Source organism: Felis catus, chromosome F2 (assembly GCF_018350175.1).
Source record: "Felis catus isolate Fca126 chromosome F2, F.catus_Fca126_mat1.0, whole genome shotgun sequence".
In the NCBI taxonomy this organism is placed as follows: domain Eukaryota; kingdom Metazoa; phylum Chordata; class Mammalia; order Carnivora; family Felidae; genus Felis; species Felis catus.
Genome location: NC_058385.1, coordinates 45,006,056 through 45,020,361, shown reverse-complemented (window position 1 = coordinate 45,020,361; position 14,306 = coordinate 45,006,056).

The following is a 14,306-nucleotide window of genomic DNA, read 5'->3' as shown; positions in this document are numbered from 1 at the left end:
GACTTTATAATTAGGTCTGAAAAGGAATGGCTCCCAGGCGGTTCCTTTATGAAACTGGTAAAGACAGTTGTGTTCGCTTTGGCTTGTTTTCATGTAATCTGTCTGAGAGGGCTGCAAGGTCACACTGTTTGAAGTTCTGTTGGGCTGGCCTCTACTCTGTGTATTTGTAGTGGGAAGGGAGGAGGGCAGAGTTCTGCTCTTGGGAACCTTAGGTGGATGAGCAGAAGGTGCTGGCCGGCTTTTCTCTTTCATCTTTGGACAGTAAACTCTGAATTGGTTCATGCACGTAAGCCCACCTGGCTCAAGGTTAGCTGTTTGGCCCCAAGGAAAAGGTTTAACCAGCTAAATTACAGGGGCCATGGGGCCTGGCGAGAGAGCAGGCTGAAAATGATTATTGGTGTGCTAATTCAGTTTTCCTTTTTGGATTCCATCCAACAGAGGCCTAAGACATTCTAGTTAATTTACATACTTAAGAATTGGATTCATTTAACTTCTCAGTCGAGAAGATTATGACTGCATTTATGAATCCTCTTGGCTTCAACATCTGGGTGTGGGACCATCAGGGGACCTGGGAAGGGAGAAGCAGGTCTAACATGGCAGGACCTGGGGTCCCCACCACTGGCTTCCACCAGAGCAATTCCATTTTATTTGTCTTGGTTATTTACACTTCCACTTAAGATTTCCTTTGGAGAAAATGTTTCCCTGCTTTGAAGAATTTCAAAACCACTGGTTTAGACTAGAAATGTCCAGCCCAACCCTTGCCCTATAAATCAAGTCAGTCCACCTGCTGTCCCACAAAACAAGGCTTAAACACTGGAGCACTGGGGGGACCATCTTTTGTCATCTCCACTTGCTTTTGCCTACCAGCTCAGACCTCAAACCCACCTCTACCTCCAGATTCAGCCATCACTCTCTCTGGTCCTTCCCCCCGTATGAATACTTGATTCTCTCACCCTGTGAAAGGCTTCCCCTGCCCCATCTCACTCTGGTCTCCAACCATCTGACATGCAGTCAGCTTGTCAAGCACCTGCCTCAAAGACATGGAGGCCTCTTGAGCCATAGATTCTTCCTAGCATTGGCTTTGTGGTAATTTGTCCAGGCCTAAATAATACGGTGTTCTTCTTAGTGCCCTTGTCCAGAATGGAGTCACCCCTGCTGGCTGCTCCTCGCCCTGGACTCATCTTTAGAGAAGCCACTTGCCAGCCTTCCACCAGAATCGATTCATTGAGTCCTTAGAATGCTTCACTCCCATCAGTTTTGTACTTGTCCCACTTTAAATAAGGAAATGGTAACCGCTTGGGTGTCCTACTTTTGTTTGTTATTGCTCACCATGCCTGGCCCAGGGAAATAGCACAGCAGAAAGCATTGCTTCAGTGTAGGAAGCCATATTTTATTGCTTCAACCTGGATGGCATTAAAGATGGTTCCTCAGAGCGGCCAGTGGAGTGCCTGAGAAACTGAGTCTGAGGAGGGTCTGAGTTTACCATTCACAGCCAAACGTTAGACTTTTAAATCAAGAAGACTTGAGTTCTTATCCTGATTCCATCACTTCCTAGCTGGTGACCTAGAATATTCCTGAGCCTCTGATTGCTCATCTGTAACTTAGGGATGATGATACCCATCTCATAGGATTGTTATAAAAATTAAATAAGAATGTGTGTGTGTGTGTGTGTGTGTGTGTGTGTGTGTGTATCCCACTATCACTTAGCATATGGGAGCATTAAAAAAATATTTATTTTCTTCTCTCTTCCTTGGGCCCCTTTCACAGCACATACTAGGTGCTCAAAAGTGCTATAGCTACTGTTGCAGAGGCCTTCAGTTAGACATGGAGAATCGTGGTTTGTGGTCCCAACTCTGTCTATATGCCAGATAGATCTGGTTTCCCACTATGGTGATCAGTGGGCTCACTGAAGTTTTTTTTTATCTTACCAGTCCTTAGTATTCAAAACATTTCCCTGCTGATGATATAGAGACTCAGCTCTGCAGAATAACTGATAATTATTTTTTCATTTCAAGTACATTAGTCAGTTACAATGACCCCTAGCTTAAAACACTACTGGCATGGGGCACCTGGGTGGCTCAGTTGGTTGAATGTTTGACTTCAGCTCAGGTCAGGATCTTGTGGGTTGTCAGTTCGAACCCTACATTGGGCTCTGTGCTGACAGCTCTGAACCTGGAGCCTGCTTCAGATTCTGTGTCTTGCTCTCTCTCTCTGCCCCTCTCCCACTTGCGTGCTCTCTCTCTCTCTCTCTGAAAAATAATAGACATTAAAAATTTCTAATTAAAAAAAAACACTATTGGCATTTCATTGCTTTTCCATTAAAGTCCACAATTTAAGATGGCCTGCTGCACCTGCCCGGTCTGGCCCTACTTCCTCTCAGCTTCATCTTGCTCTCTGCCTCTGTCATGTGTCACCTCTCTGCCTAGCATGCTATCCCCTGCCTGTTTCCTCCACTGTTTTCCCCCACTGGCTTTGTCCCAGATATTTGTTCAGATCTATTTCCTCCCTCGCTTCTGCTCTATATAGTAGAGGGCTGACCCTTGCAAACTCCATTTTCTATGCTTCCTTTCCAATTGGTTTCTAGCCGTATTTGGTCAATGGAAATCATTGGCAGAAAATTAGAGGGCAGAGGGAAGGTAGAAAGCCAGGTAACCCCAACATCCCCAACTTGCAAAGCATCTCTCAGCAGTGGCTATAATCACCTCTATGGTTCCAGAATCTGCAGACAGTCCCTTCCTCTGTGTTGCCATCTGTCACCACTAGCCCTGGTTCCTGGGCACTTTACTATGTCACTCCAAGTCCTGAGGTAGCTCCAGCTTCCAGCTGTTACCTCACTCTCCTGTTTGTTCTTCATACCCTAGTAATTCATAACTCATCTCCTAAATTAAACTTCCTTAGTGAACTGCCTCATATGGGCTTTGTTTTCTTATCTGAACCCTGACTGATAAAATACCCATTTGTTGTTTGAACCTCAGCTCAACTTTTACTTTCACGGGGAAGCCTTCCCTGACCTCTCATTCTCTTTCCACAAAAAATAGCAACTAGATCAGATCTCTCTTTATACAGTTTCGTAGCACCGTGTACCTCCCCCAAGTTAGAACTTGTCCAGTTTTAACTTCATATTTATCTGTGACTGCGTGATTAACTTGTCTCTGACACTGTAGGACATAAGCTTCATGGTTGTAACCATGTCTTTCTCTGAGGGGGTCACTATTATTTTCTTAGGACCTAAAATACTGTCTGTATGTACTATGACCTCAAGAATGACTGAATCCTTTCAAAAAGTTCTGTGGTGCTGGGAACCATTGTTAAAAGAATTGTTTTTGTTGAAAACCACAGAGAATACTGCAATACCATCTACCAAGTTCCCTGTGTGCATGGCCTTGTAAAGGAGATTAAATAAATCTCAAACAATTGAACTACCCCATTAACGATGAGAAATGTGTTGAACAAATCACCTATAACACAGTTGTAACTGACCACATCATTATGGGGAATGGCCTTAGGAACTTTCACAAACTTTTTTTAATATACCAGAGCCTGTTCTTGCCAAGAGTATAAAATCACTGGCTAATTAACTGAACCAAGACCAGGCCAAGTTAGATGGACCTAGAGGGTATGATTCTAAGTGAAATAAGTCAGACAGAGGAAGACAAGTACCATATGATTTCACTTATACATGAAATCCAAAAAAACAAAACAAATGAACAAACAGAAAAACAGACTCTTGAATACAAGAATAAATTTGTGGTTGCCAGAGGTGAGGTGGGTGGGGGGATGGGTGAAATATAGAAAAGGGATTAAGAGGTACAAATTTCCAGTTATAAAATAAGTCACAGGGATGAACAGTAAAGCATAAGGAATATAGTCAATAATACTGTAATAATGTTGCATGGTGACAGATGGTGACTATACTTGTCATAGTGAGCACTGAGTAAGCCTAGAATTGTCAAATCAGTATGTTGTACACCTGAGTCTAGAACATCTGTAATGACAGAAAGCAAGCAAGCCCTTACAAATGGTAGGGGTGTGTCCAAAGGCAACTGAAGGGATACCCTTCATCAAATCTGGGACAATTTGAGCACTAAAATAAAGATGAACATGGATTATCATTCATAGAATAGGATAAGAATTCATTATTCTGTACTGACATAAATAAATAAATTAATAGGGAGAAGAGAAAGCTCTTTTATGTAGTAGAATTACAATTAATAACTACAGAAGGAATGATAGAAAGGGAAAAGCATCTTTTGGTTTTTTTACTGATAAATCATTTATTTGAACAAGACAAACATATATCTCTGCATTGTTTCCTTTTATACAGAAGTGGAATATTTTAAGTATATTAGTTTTTGTCTTTTTCAACAGAATTCAATTCAATCTGGTCCCAGGAGCTGCTTCTCACTTTAGAATTCATGTTTTAGTAACACATAGGTACTCATTAGAACCAAAGGAACATACCTGAAGTTTGGATAGTCATTCATTATTACGGTGGCCATGCTAACATACGGTAAAAACCCTGTAACTCCTCCCCCACCCCATCTTTCTTTTCAAGCTAGTTGTGGCCTTGTTTGTGTAAGCCCCTCTATCATCAACTTCATTATTATCTCCTTTAGTTAGAAACCTGATGTCTTCATTATCTGTTTCTTGAACTTTGATTACTCTGTGAACTATTGGAGTATCAAATCATTCAACTTTAAAAATGACTATTTCACCAATTCCACTAGGGTTGCCCTGAAATTTGTTAGGAGCAGAAGAAGTTAGCCTGCTGTGAAAGGCTGGCTCCATTCTAGTAATGGTCAATCCTTGTTTTGACTGTCCATAGTTGTTTTCATGAGAATTTAATACAGATAGATTTTCCAGAGGAATACTATGCCTTTTATGATACCACTCACCTCACAAGTAACTTAAAAATGTAGTCACATGTAATGTTACATTTTTACAAATCAAGTGATGAGAAGCAGCAACTTCACTTATCTTGCTTATCATGATTTAATAACATGTTATTAAATGGGTACATTAGGGGCCCCTGGGAGGCTCAGTTGGTTAAGCATCCAACTCTTGATTTTGACCCAGGGCATGATCTCACAGTTTGTGAGTTTGAGCCCTGCATTAGGCTCTGTGCTGACAGTGTGGAGCCTGCTTGGGGTTCTCTCTCTCTCCTTCTCTCTCTGTCCCTCCTGTGTGCTCTCTCTCTCTCTCTCTCAAAATAAATAAAAGATAAACTTAAAAAAATGAATACATTAGTTGAATTATAATTATATCAATTTAATCTAAGTATTCATAGATGGTACTTTCCTGAAGATATTTCTCAGTGGTTTTTACAATGTTTTTGAAACATGAATTAACATATTCATTTGGGTTAAAACATGAAGGCAGGATTTTTCTGAAAATAAAAAACACTGACTGAGTTGACCAAGAGGACTAGCTCTGTAGGTTATTTGGTAGATATTTTCCATAACTCAAACATGACATATCGGCAGCTCCAAGTCTTGAAAAAATATATGTAAAGCATGTGTTGATTAAGAACACTACTAAAAAAAGTTGAGTTGGCTAAAGTACAACAAAATTAAGATTGATACGGGTTTTCCTAACTGCAATTCTAAAGGATTAAACATGATGCCTCTAAGTGAAAGAGTAGCAAGGATAATGAATGGTTATTTAATGAGTCTGGATAAAGTCTTTTTGTTAGATTTTCCAGAAACAGAGAAAGCTAGTGACTCTAGTGATTGAGTGACAAACTCCTTTGTAAAGTAGGAGGTTTCCAATTCAATGCTTACACCAGTTTAAAGGAGAATCTAGTCCAGCTGATAGGTCATTACACAACAGTTCTGATGATGTATCGTTTTATGATTTTTGAAATTTAACTTAGAAGGAAACCAGAACCTCATCAGCATTGCAATAACAAAATTCCTTCCGTTATTGCCAACTTTTAAAATGTGACAAGATTTCTCAGCATTTACTTTAATTAATTAATTAATTTATTTATTTATTTATTGAATATAATTTAGTGTCAAGTTGTCTAACATACAGTGTATGCAGTGTGCTCTTGGTTTTGGGGCAGATTCCCATGATTCATCACTTACATACAGCACCCAGTGCCCATCCCAACAAGTGCGCTCCTCAATTCCCATCATCCATTTTCCCCTCTCCCCTGCCCCTGCCCATCAACCCTCAGTTTGTTCTCTGTATGTAAAAGTCTATTATGGTTTGCCTCCCTCCCTCTCTGTTTGTAACTATTTTTCCCCCTTCCCTTCTCCCATTGTCTTCTGTTTTAACTTTCTTAGGTTCCACATATGAGTAAAAACATGATATCTGTCTTTCTCTGACTGACTTATTTCACTTAGCATAATACCCTCCAGTTCCATTCACATTGCTGCAAATGGCAGGATTTCATTCTTTCTCATTGCTAAGTAGTATTCCATTGTATATATAAACCACATCTTCTTTATTCATTCATCAGCTGATGGACATTTAGGCTCTTTCATCAAAGTCGCAGGGTACAAAATCAATGTTCAGAAATCAGTTGCATTTCTATACGTCAATAATGAAGCAACAGAAAGAGAAATCAAGAAATTGATCCCATTTACAACTGCACCAACAACCATTAAATACCTAGGAATAAACCTAACCAAAGATGTAAAAGATCTGTATACTGAAAAGTATAGAAAACTTATGGAAGAAATTGAAGAAGACACAAAGAAATGAAAAAATATCCCATGCTCATGGATTAGAAGAATAAATATTGTTAACATGTCAATTTTACCCAAAGCAATCTACACATTCAGTGCAATCCCAATCAAAATTGAACCAGCATTCCTCTCAAAGAGAGAACAAACAATCCTAAAATTTGTATGGAACCACAAAAGACCCCGAATAGCCACATTAATGTTGAAAAAGAAAACCAAAGCAGGAGGCATCACAATCTCAGACTTTAGCCTCTACTACAAAGCTGTAATCATTAAGACAGTATGGTATTGGCACAAAAACAGACACCCAGATCAATGGAACAGAAGAGAGAACCCAGAAATGGACCCACAAACGTATGGCTAACTGATCTTTGACAAAGCAGGAAAAAGTATCCAATGGAAAAAAAGAATCTCTTTAGCAAATGGTGCTGGGAGAACTGGACAGCAACATGCAGAATAATAAAATTAGACCACTTTCTTACACCATACACAAAAATAAACTCAAGGTGGATAAAAGACCTAAATGTGAGTCAGGAAACCATCAAAACCCTAGAGAAGAAAACAGGCAGCAACCTCTTTGACCTTGGCTGCAGCAATTTCTTGTTCGACACATCTCCAAAGGCAAGGGAATTAAAGGCAAAAATGAGCTATTGGAACCTCATCAAGATAAAAAGCTTCTGCACTGCAAAAGAAATAATCAACAAAACTAAAAGGTAACCAATGGAATGGGAAGATACTTGCAAATGACATATCGGATAAAGAGTTAGTATCCAAAATCTATAAAGAACGTACCAAACTCAGTACTTAAAAAACAAATAATCCAGTGAAGAAATGGGCAGAAGACATGAATAGACACTTTTCCAAAGAAGACATCCAGATGGCTAACAGACACATGAAAAGATGCTCAACATCACTCATCATCAGGGAAATACAAATTAAAACTACACTGAGATACCACCTCACACTGGTCAAAGTGGCTAAAATTAATGACTCAAGAAACAACAAATGCTGTCAAGGATGTGGAAAAAGGGGAACCCTCCTGCACTCTTGGTAGGAATGCAAACTGGTGTTGCCACTCTGGAAAACAGCGTGGAGGTTCCTCAAAAATAGAATTACCCTACAACCCAGAAGTAGCACTATTAGGAATTTTTCTAAAGGATACAGGAGTGCTGATTCATAGCAGCACATGTACCCCAATGTTTATAGGACACTTTCAACAATAGCATTTACATTTATTTAAAAAAAAACAAACAACAACACAAGGAACATGGGGCACCTGGGTGGCTCACTTGGTTAAGTGTGGGACTCTTGGTTTCTCATGGGTTTGTGGGTGTGAGCCCCACATGGAGTTCTGCACTGACAGCATGGAGCCTGCTTGGGATTCTCTCTCTCCCCCTCTCTTTCTGCTCCTCCCCCACTTGCTCTCTCTGTCTCTCTCTCTCTCTCTCAAAATAAATAAATAGAAACTTAAAAAAAGAAAGAAATGGGGGCGCCTGGGTGGCGCAGTCGGTTGAGCGTCCGACTTCGGCCAGGTCACGATCTCCCGGTCCGTGGGTTCGAGCCCGGCGTCAGGCTCTGGGCTGATGGCTCGGAGCCTGGAGCCTGTTTCTGATCTGTGTCTCCCTCTCTCTCTGCCCCTCCCCCGTTCATGCTCTGTCTCTCTCTGTCCCAAAAATAAATTAAAAAAAAAAAAAAAAAAAAAAGAAAGAAATGTTAAGTGATAGAAAACCTTACTTTATTCTAGCAATAAGTCACATTAATTGATGGATCATGGGATCATGAACTAATTGAAAAAAGAAAGTCCTATTAATCTCATTAAGACAGTCACAATTCTATTATAAATTAGTTTTTATGTTTTAGTGATTTTTAATCAAATATTGCATTATAGTATTGTATATTATTAGGAATTATAACAATGAATCAAATCAGGAGAATGATTTTAACACTTAGAGAATTGTCACAGAAAACAAGATAAAAATTTACAAATTCAATTTGTATTAATATTTTTGTTACAGGGGCGCCTGGGTGGCGCAGTCGGTTAAGCGTCCGACTTCAGCCAGGTCACGATCTCCCGGTCCGTGAGTTCGAGCCCCGCGTCGGGCTCTGGGCTGATGGCTCAGAGCCTGGAGCCTGTTTCCAATTCTGTGTCTCCCTCTCTCTCTGCCCCTCCCCCGTTCATGCTCTGTCTCTCTCTGTCCCCAAAATAAATAAACGTTGAAAAAAAATTTAAAAAAAATTTTTTTTTGTTACAGAGATACATGATAGGGAAATTGATAAAAGATTTTAAACAGGAAATTAAAAAAATCACAATAGGATGAAATTCTGTGTAAGAATTAGGAGGAAATGAAAGATGTAGAATTTTCAACAGTTAAAGAAGGGATTGTTAAGGCTTTTGTTTTTTTTTTTTTAATGCATGATGTGTGATGGCAACCAACCATTATGGTATTTTATTTATTTATTTATTTATTTATTTATTTATTTATTTTTAAGATTTATTTATTTATGTAATCTCTACACCCAATGTGGGGCTTGAACTCACAACTCTGAAATTAAGAGTCACATGCTCTACTGACTGAGCCAGTCAGGGTTCCTATTTATATTATTTTAGATACATTTAAATTTGATATAACCATTTTATTTTAGAATGTCTATATTTAAAATATGTCAGAAATTACATGTTTCAACTATTCAACTACATAAACTTATAAAAAATTCTTCTAAGGTCTTCTGAATGAAAGACAGACTGGCAAACCTTGAACATCGCTGTTGCAATTGGTTCTATTTTTTATTTTGAGGAGGGCCAGTGAGCAGAGAAAGAGAGAGAGAGTGAGAATTGCAACCAGGCTCCACAGTGACAGCACAGGGCCTGACACAGGGCTTGATCTCATGAACTGTGAAATCATGACCTGAGGGGAAACCAAGAGTCAGTTGCTCAACTGGCTGAGCCACCCAAGTGCCGCTGTTGTAGGTAATTCCTATATGGATGACCATAGACTGGCCATTTCTGGGATATTCCATGATGACCCATTCTAATTAGGTTCTCTTTGTTTCACTTTATACCCTCAGGGAGCAGATCTTCAAGTGTTCCTTTATAACTTCAAAACGTACCAATTCCATAATAATATTATATTGATCTCATGACAACCCATCTACAGTAAGAGGACAGGCATGGTTGCACAAATACACTAATTTATAATACCCATCTTTCTGAAAGAATTCCCTATCAATAGACTTTTTTTGCAATACCTTTAGCTATGATTTAGTTACACCAATTTAGGCAGGTCAGGTCACCGAGATCTCTGGTCCCAGTTTCTTCATCTGTAAAATCAAAGAATCTACTAGTTCTTTTAGATTCCTTCAAATTCTATAATTATTTTGTTTTATTACTGTGTCTTTAAAAGTTCTGGAAAACACTTAAATAATAGTACGTAGTAATTATTCCAATGTCTTTTCAAGTTATTTTTTAATAAAACATGGAATGACTGAATTTAGCCTAGTATTATTACTAAATTTTAAACAGTGAACCTAGAATAGAAAGCCTAAAAGGTCAGTTGAAAGCATTGTTCTAACATCTTAAACTCTGAAATTTGAAAAGTAGACTGTACAGTCAGTCTCCTGAAGTATAATAGAGGCAGTACGGATGGTTTCAGTTGGGGTGTTATTTTAAATTCCAGACCCACAGTTGATAGAATTATAATTGCACTCTAAGTGCTGACCTGATACTGCTTTGTTATCAAAATGCCCTTTTGTATTTAGCTATGGGCAGCATGGTCATTACAGAGCCTATATAAACTTTAAAAGAACTATTTATTTTGAACCTCTAGTTATATGGTAATGCATGTTGTTTCAAAAACTGTTTAGAATAAATGTCATAATCCTAAATCAGTTGTGTCTCTAATCAGTCATCCTCGCTAACCAAGTTTATGAAATACGTAACAAATTCTTAGATAACACTACAAGGCTATGTTAGAGTTTTAACAGAGTAGCCAGGAACTTTTTGTTCTAGGGAGAATAAAAGTTCCTCTATCTGTTCTGTGAGGAGTTGGCAGTTTACTCAAGGGCATTTCTTACTTTTCAAAATGCAAATTTTCAAGCATGTTGCCTACATTTAAAAGTACATGCAGAGGAACACAGAGGAAGGGAAGGGAAAATAAGATAAAAGCAGAGAGAGGGGCAAACTAAGAGACTCTTAAATGCAGAGAACAAACAGGGTTGCTCTCGGGGAGGTGGGTGGGGGATGGGCTAAATGGGGGATGGGCATTAAGGAGGGCACTTGTTGGGATGAACACTGGATGTCATATGTAAGTGATGAATCACTGGGTTCTACTCTGGAAACCAATACTACACTGTATGATAACTAACTTGAATTAAAAAAAAAAAATAGTACACGTATTTTTCTCTTGGTCCACACAATAGATGTGCTAATTTTAGTCACATTTTAGAGAAGAAGCTGAAACAGATAGATCAAGGCCTTCCCTCATTCACACAGCTTCTTAGAGACCATCTAGCAATGACTTTGACTGAGTCCTGCTGGGAGTGGTTATTGTCCCAGGCCCAGAAGCTATATATCCTGACCCAAGAGACTTTTCCCCAGACGCGGGAAACCAAAACTTTAAGGAGCTCAGTGCGGCGAGAGTGTTCCCATAGTTCTTCCCAATAAAAATGCCTCCTTGTCTCTCTTGCCTATGCTTTTGGTCTATTGTTGACATTCTTGGGCACTACTTTGCTAATGGCATTCCTGCACAGACTCCCAAGTCTGGATTTTAGGAGTATTTCTCCCTAATATGATAATGTGATAATCTCCACTGAGATTAGTTTATGTTTCTGCAGTAAGGAAAAAGAAATAAATTTTTCTCTTGGTCCTTAATCTACTCTTCCAAGCAGCCTGGGTGCTGGTGGTGCTTTCGTTCCCTAGGGGAATTGAAAGCCTTTTCTTCACCCAACCCCCCAAACCCCAGGCTCCTAGTGGTGTTGGGGCTGAATTATCCAAGAGACGGAGGGACTCTAAGGGTTGAAGGAGGCTAAGTGTACCAGCTGCTCCCATGTTGTGTCCCACAGAGGACTGTACTTTTGATAGGAATAGGGAGACACAGTGCCGGGACCAGAGTGAACACCAAGAGCTGTTGACTTTGGTGCCACAGTAGAAGCTTTCTATGGCTCTGCTTGGCACTGAAGGGAATGGAGGGAATAAGGCCACTTGCCTTTGAACAGGCCCTGCGGGCTTGGTTAATGAGTAATAGGGGCTCTTTCATCAGTTTCTGGGCATCACTTATTCTACTCCATCCCTATTGTCGGACTATCCAAAGGAGGAGGACAAAATTCATACCCATCAGAGCAGAGGTGATAGCTACCATTCACTGAGCATTTACTGTGTGCCTTGACACAATGCTTACTTCGCAGGGCAATTTATGAAAATTTTCATGGGGCAGAATAACTTGATTACAAAATTAACTGTGTCTTGTGTTCAAGGCTGTAAGCTTATCAGCAAAGAATGAGAGGAATTTTTCCATATCTCTCCTAACAAAGGAGCCCAGGCATTGTGTTCTAAAGCCTACATTTCTTTTACCCTCTGGGAAGAGTCAAATGACCTTATTTATAAAGGTCTAAATCACAAGCAGAAACCCAAAGGTCTGAGCTTCTGTGTGGCCTGAAAAATGTTTTTTTTTAATACATTTTTAATGTAATTGTTTATAATTTTTTTTAGTTTATTTATTTATTTTGAGAGACAGAGAGAAATCGAACAGGGGAGAGAGAGAGACAGAGAAAGAAACCCAAGCAGGCTCCATGCTGTCAGCACAGAGCCCGATGGGGGGCTTGAACTCACAAACTGTGAGATCATGACCTGAGCAGAAACCAAGAACCGGTCGCTTAACCGACTGAGCCATCCAGGTGCCCTGTGAAAAACGTTTTAAGAGAATTTGAATTAGATGTCCACATTTAAAAAACAGGTTTCATACAGAAACATTTGAATCCAGTATCTCTTAAAAAATAAGATTTGGTAACAGCCAGCCTGTCTCCTTTGTGACAAGAATCATTGAGCTGAGTTGGAGTTCCTGTTTGTGACAAGTATGCTCTTCCCAGTGTGTCACAGTCCCCCATATGCCTAAATATTTTTTATGAGGCCCAACTCATTGAAAAATATACCTGCCTGGCTCCTATGGACATTTGAATTTTTGATCTCTGGTCTGGGCCTATTGAAGGGAAAAGAACTGGATATTTCTAGATCCTTGAGGGAGGCTGGTCCAATCCCAGAAGTGACTTCCTCAAATCTGGACAAGAGAACAGGATATGGGGTCTGTCTATCTATCTATCTATCTAGCCTTCTAAAGTCTTTATTCTGAAAACTATGTAGTGTATTCATTGGGCAATGAATAGTTTCATGTGTTGTTATAACAAAAATTTGGTCATATTGTTTAAATTGGCATTTTCTATTTATTGAATGTATGAAAGAATCATAAACATATTGATGGGTAGCACAGATATACTCCTAGGTTATATAGGAAACAATTGGTGAATTAGTTTCCTCTGGCTGCTGTAACAAATTAGTACCAACTAGGTGGCTTAAAACAACAGAAGTTTATTCTTTTATGGTTCTGGAGGCTAGAAGTCCAAAATCAAGGTATTGGCAGGACTACACTCACTCTGAAGGCTCAGGGGGAGAATCCTCCCTTGCCTCTTCCAGCTTCTGCTGGCTATAGGATTCCTCAGCTGTTGGGGCATCACTCCAACCTCTACCTCTGTCTTCTCTGGCCTTCTCTGTGCCCCAAATCTCCCTCAACCTCTCTTTCTTTCTTTCTTTCTTTCTTTCTTTCTTTCTTTCTTTCTTTCTTTCTTTCTTTTTTCTTCTATTTTTTTTTTTTTTGAGAGAGAGTGTGCGTGAATGGGGGAGAGAGGCAGAGGGAGAGAGAGAGAATCTTAAGCAGGCTCCACACTCAGTGTGGAACCTAATGTGGGGCTTGATCCCACGACCCTGGGATCATGACCTGAGCTGAAATCCAGAGTTGGATGCTCAATCGACTGAGCCAGCCAGGCGCCCTTCTCTGTCATTCTTTATAAGGATGCCTGCCTTTATAAGGTCCACACAGATAATTCAGAATGATCTCATCTTGATATCTTTAACTTAATTATAGCTGCAAAGATCCTTTTCCACATAAAGTCCCATTTACAGGTTCCAGGTGAACATAGCATGGGCGGGGGCGGGGGGGGGGGGGGGGAGCGGGGAAGGGGTGTTGAAGGGGGACCATTTAACTCACTACACTTGGATGAATGATTTTCTCCTTAAAAATTACTTTTAAAAAGGAGTCATTGACTTAACTTTCTGGGTCCTTTTTTATTTGGCTACATGGTGGGCAGACTGAGCTGAAGGCAGAACTCACTGAGTCATTGAGTGGTTCCTGAGGAGTATGCGGTAATAAAATACTGGCCACACACCTAGGAAACATGCACTGAGGGTTTAGCTCCCTGTGCTCTGCTCTCCAGAGGAAGTAGTGGTGAAATCACTGCAACAAGGTTAACGATCTCTCTCTCCCAGGCTGTGGGATTTGGATTACAAAACTCAGCTGAGGCTTCTTTGCGAGTAGAACACCCTCCACTCCTTCACTGTCCAAGGTTTCTAAA